At 39.9% G+C, this 6,000-nt stretch overlaps 1 protein-coding gene across 2 annotated transcripts in view; it reads right to left on the reverse strand.

Annotated features, from left to right (window-relative positions):
• LOC105454749 (homeotic protein antennapedia) overlaps window positions 1-2,498 on the reverse strand; it is a 97,756-nt gene extending 95,258 nt beyond the window's left edge. For both annotated transcript variants that reach the window (XM_011697604.1, XM_011697607.1), the window contains exon 1: window positions 1,962-2,498. The gene's annotated coding sequence lies outside the window, so the exon portion shown is untranslated. The remainder of the gene's footprint in view (window positions 1-1,961) is intronic.
• Between the last annotated feature and the right edge of the window lie 3,502 nt (window positions 2,499-6,000).

The following is a 6,000-nucleotide window of genomic DNA, read 5'->3' on the forward strand; positions in this document are numbered from 1 at the left end:
GTCAACGCTTATTTTAAATATTATTATCAAATATTAAATTAAAATACAATCAACGCGCGTTACTCGAACGTTTGCATCATAAATATTTTCTTTTGTAATATATACAGTTTAGGAATCGATTGAATCAAATAATATTTTCAATAACGAATATTTTTTATCGTTATACATAACTTTAAAATAAAAGATACAACCGACGAAAAGGGAAATATTTCAATCTTTCAATATATAATCTACAACTAAAAAATGTTTAAAAAGAAAATTTTTTATACCAATTCTATATGGCATTATAAACCTTGTGATGTTTCATCTATTTAAACTTTATTTTGACTGGACTGAACGACTAGAACTATACACGCTATATGCATTTCAAATTGGAATCATTTGAATCCACGAAAGCTTCAAAAATTAAAGCACGAAACAAACGAATAAATACCATTCGATAACGAGGACATACGAAAATTTGATCATTGCATAAATTGCATTCTTACATTATTTTTTATATTGACAAAATCCATTTTACGTCTTGTTGACGTCCGTAAGTTTCTCAGTGTTGCCGAGTGATTCAACATAAATGTTTAATATATCCTTAACTGAATTTCAGTTTGATAACTTTCTGTAACTTTCTAGGGTGTTGCATAGATAGGCTTGGTAAGAGGAAGATGACGCACGAGAAAGTCTAAAGGATTGCACACTGGTGGGGGTAAAGGAACGCTTATCACCGCCTGCAGCCGCGCCGACCGTCGGATCCTTATTTATGGTCTCCGTCAGGCGTCGGTGCGGTACACACTATACCTATTTTACCCTCAGGTTCCTCGATACTAAACTCACTTTATTTTCGGACAGATAGCTGCTCCCCTTGAAAAATCGAAAACGTCTACTAAGTACAGTCTATTAAATACAGCGAATTGATAGGAAAATCAAAATAATTTTTCCAAAACTGTATCTTAATTTGAATTCTAATCAAAATTGGACAATATAAATTTCTTTGAACGAATAGAAAGATCTTTTAAAATTTAATACTTTCTTAATGTGTATACGTCGATTTAAATAAAGTTCTTTAGATACATAGCGAAAAAACTGAAGTAGCAAATTTGATTCAATGGTTATTAATCATCAGGCATATGGGCGCATTCTAACAATATATTGTACACTTAAATAAATACCTCTTGAAACATTATCTTCCTCGAATAATTCCTTTTTACTATATTCCCGTATTTATCTTTCACAACTACGTATTATCAACATAAAGAAAAAGAGGCGTAATTATATTTCATATCTCATTAATGTGTATATTATAAATACACCATTTAAGATATATATTGTTAAGAATAGCAGTGTGTGTGTGTGTGTGTGCGTGAGTGTGTGTGTGTGTGTGTGTGTGTGTGCGTGTGTGTGTGTGTGTGTGTGTGCCTAAACATATATCTAACAAGGTTAACCTATTCAAATGACGTGACAAATTCTTTGCATATATGTAACGTTTATACGAACTGTCGACTGCCAAAATAAAGAAAATAAACTACGTTTATCGCATTAATCGAACAGATTTTAGACGTAGTTTCTCGTATACGAGAGTATAATATGTTCATTGTAAATTATCTGCCAGAATAATTAATACAAAAATATATCATACGTTACAAGAACGAGCATTCATATTGTAGAATAATCATTGGTACGTGTAAATATACAGCAAGTTTCTAGTATCGCGATACAATTTAAAATCAACAGAAAATAACCTAAAGGAGTATCAAGAAAGAGTCACCCCGTTATATAGCAGCTCTAACTGACTGACGGAGCATGTGCACTGCGTAAGATTTTGGCGGGAGGGCGATCTCTATAATACAGCTTTGACAGCTGTAACTTCTGACATGTTTACGTGTGTCCGCGTCTTTAACGAATCGCGCAAACGAGGCAACGCCTTATCTTCGTGTGTAATAGCGTTAAATGATTATACAATGACATACCTGTAGCGGCTGATGCAAGATCAACGATAGCGAAGTCGTCTTTGCGGAAGGGTAGTCCGCGCACGTTCCTTACAGCTCATGATAGCGCCTATTCAAGACAGCTTTCCCAAATTTGTTGCTCCATCCGATTTTTGAGAGGTTTACTCCGTAGTCTTAGCACGCCTTCTCTCGCCGTCTCCTCGCTCGAGCGTGCGTTTCAATGGGCGGGCGGAGTCGCTGAAATCGTCGCCAGAATACGATCCCGTTGTCGTATCGCAGGTTACGAAACCGAAGTCCTCGTCCGATAGGGATCGTCCGATTGTATCCGCGGCCGAGAACGAAGGACGGAGAGACGTCCTCGCACAGGATGAAAAACCGCGGGTGTCGCGGTGGGTTTCATCCACCTCCTCGCGCGGAGGTTTCGCGGAAACTTCGCCTACGAGACTCGCCGATTCTCCGAGATCTCGGGGACGCTCTTTCACCGGCCAAAGCAAACTTGTTGGATGGCAATACGTGAGTTAAATGTTCACCGCGGATGGTTTACGGCCCGATAGTCCCCACCTCACGCCGCCACGCGGCGCTGCCTCCGTTTTCTCTCTCTCTCTGCCTCTCCTCGTGCTATCGTCCCACTACCGCCGCGCCGGCTAGAAAGCCCTCTCTCCCTCTCGTACTGTCAATCTCTCCTTCTCTCTCCCTCCTGTCTCTCGTATTCGTGTCGTCTCTTCCGCGTGCACGGTGGTGCTCCATCGTTGTGTCCCGCTCCGTTCCACGAGCGCTCTGGCTCTCTTCACGTTTCTACCCACACCAGGGCTGTCCTGCGGCCAGCGCAAAGGCGGGGTATTCGGACCGTGGAAGCGAGAGCGTATTAGCGCGAGGGAGAGAATTGACTTTAGAGGGAGACGGTGACATTGCAAGATACACGAAATGAACGGAGATGAGAGATCACACACACGCCCGCGATTGACTCTCTACACGTATAAGAGGCGGATTTATATGCAAGGGCGTTGTTAATGGCGGGAGGGAGAACGGCGAAGGGTGTACGTTCGCTGCCTCTTTCCTGCTTCGTTCCGTCTCTATTCGGCGCTTTTCTTCTCTTTCTCCCCCTCTTCCTCTTTCTCTCTTTCGCTTACATTATGTGTTACGTTTCCGCCTTCCTCTCTTCTCTTCTCTCCTCCACTTTTAACATCGCTTTCCTTTCACGATATATAACCGTCCTTGTTTCTCGCGAACAATATTTTCATCCCTCTTTGATATTGCGCTCGCGCTCTTCAAGGATAAGTTCGATGTCTCTGTCGCGCGCGCGCGCGTCCTTCCCCTCTTTGCCTTCTCTCCTTTTGATCGTTCTCTCCCTTTCTCCCTCCCTCTCTCTCTCTCTCTCTCTCTCCTTCCATCACTCTCCCTCTTTTCCCCTCTCCCTCTCCTCGCCTAACTTTGTACACTCACAAGGATGGCCACGATGACGTAACGAAACACGTGACTATCGTTTAGCCAATGGCGAATAGTTAGTTTAAATCTCGCGGGCACCAAAAACCCCACCTAGTGCTTCATCTTCAGGACTGGTTATCATCGAATGTACATGCAGGATTGAGCCATTACCTGGTGCTTGGCGTTATAGGTATAATTATATAGCGTCGCGATACACATCGAGTAATGGTGATTTGTAGCCGCTCCTCCGCACATATACATACTCGATTCTCTCTGTAACCACGTGGTAGACACGCTACATACGGTACGTTGACTGTTGCTATAGATTTTCAGACGTGACGAAGTATCGACGCGTACACTCGACAATATCTTAATGTATTTTGTTGTCATCGCGTTCGCTTTCTTGACTATTTATGAGCTTTCTTTTATAACTTATAGCGATTTAGTTTCGATCGTACGTTGGAAGGACATATTAAAGAACATATTAAAAAAAAAAAATACAACGAATCTATTTCTCTTTCGAAATTATATTTGCATAGGCTGAAGAAAGCCGTGGCAAGAAATGCCATGAATCAGTAAACGTGATGTCTACTGAAACCTCATTCGACGCAGCTTGAATAATTTAGAAAAGTCAATTCACACGACGTCCCATTAATTTGAATTCGCGCGAGAATAAACTCTGCGCTGCGAAATTGCGTTTCGCCATGCGGCCAATTCCGCTTCTGGCGAAATTTAAATCGAGCCCACCTAAACTCGGCACCGAATTTAGAGTTGGAAGCGCCCGGTGGACCATGCGTGCGCTGCAGTCACCGCCAGCGCATACATCATCCGATATTTATTTGTCTCTCTTCCTGAAGAATTTAAAGCGTGTGGAAGCTCCTACTTTTTTCGTCCGGCCGCAGCAATGAACAGTTTTGGAGAAGATACCGTTATTATGGCGTATGACGCAACGAATGGTATCGCGCGCGACAAGTCCGATATATTGAACAATAAATAATGCCGAGACATAAAATCGATGAATTGGAACCCGGGGCTCCTTCGCTTCGTGTGTTTGTTTTTGCTAGACAACATTAAATCCGCCAACCCTACAAATACTCAAAACAATAAAACAGTATATTTGTAAAAAAAAAGAAATATAAACGTGATAGCTAAGATATATTTTCTCCTAGAGATTATATCACCTTCGTAAATAGTGAAGAATGTAGATATTTCGCGAGCAACTTTACACGATATCACGGATTTTGTGAACAGTATACTATTAAAAATTCAATACATCAGAATTTCGTATAAGCAATTTTCATAAATTTTTAAAAATAATTGTTGAATTATTGACAATAAAAATACTATATATACATTAATAGACGTCCAACATTAATTCTTTATAATATTTTTTTTAATAATGATAAGAATAATGATAAAGATAAACATAGCTGCAGATAAACGTGATTAATATAATAGACCAGGCAGCCACGTGACTGTAGAGACGTTTCTGAAAGTTAAGATGGAGTTAGGAAATCCGAGTACGCATTTGCCGTTTGACGGAATGTTATTGCGGCCATAATCGCAGGCGCCAACAGGTGCGAGCCCGGCACAAGCCTATACGTGAGTGTATGTGTAAGCATGCAATACTACGTCTGTGAGTCGGTATACCTATATTATCGCCATAGGGCAATAAAGACCCCCATCCCTATAATCTGTGGCGGAAACAATAACTAAACAGGCAAGCAAGCCAGCCAACCGGCACTGATCCAGTACCAGTCATTTATAATGCTAATGGTCACAGAACTGTCAATATTTTGACGTTTCACCTCTTTAAAAAACAATTTATTCATTTTTTCCATGTTTTTGGGTCATTAGTAGTTATCTCTATTAAATTTATGTGATACTTTAAGTTGTAAAATTTAATAAAAATGTGCAAATCATATACATGCGAGAATATGTCAAAATTTCCATAGTTAACATTAATTACGTTTAGAAAATGATATAAAACACATGTGCATGTTCACGTGAGTCTACATCTCATCACGCATGTCATTTACACATGTAAATCTATCTCCATTTATACATATGATGTTACATATTGTGCTTGTTTCCATATCACGCATGCGTTTACATTACTAATAACTCGTTCCTGAATAGACATTAGTCTAAAGATAATAATTTTAATATTACAATCTGTTTATATATTACAAAAAATACCAAACGTCACTTTGTCTAATTCTAAGTTTAATCGCGTTTATGTTTATACATTTCGTATTTGGAAAACATTTTGATTATACAGAAAAACACATATAGAATTGCAATATTCATATATATCTATATATATGTTTATATTTACGATGACATCTGTATATATCTATACATGCCATAGAAAAGTATATATTTATCGCACGAGAGATTTCCACTGCACATATCTTCTACCTCGATCTACTTTCTTATCACAGGGAAATTGTCCCGCCCGTCGTGGCAAGACGCCCGTTTCCTTAGAAAGAAAGAGAAAAAAAAGGGAGTTAAGGGGGGAAGTCTACTGGGGAAGAAACGGTGACGAGCGGAGGGAGGATGTTCACTCCTCTAAGGAACAGTCGTACATTACTGCTCGCGAAAAAAGACCATCCATAGGACGTTTAATTTCCAA

The sequence above is a fragment of the Wasmannia auropunctata genome, unplaced genomic scaffold, assembly GCF_000956235.1.
Source record: "Wasmannia auropunctata unplaced genomic scaffold, wasmannia.A_1.0 LD335976.1, whole genome shotgun sequence".
NCBI lineage: Eukaryota > Metazoa > Arthropoda > Insecta > Hymenoptera > Formicidae > Wasmannia > Wasmannia auropunctata.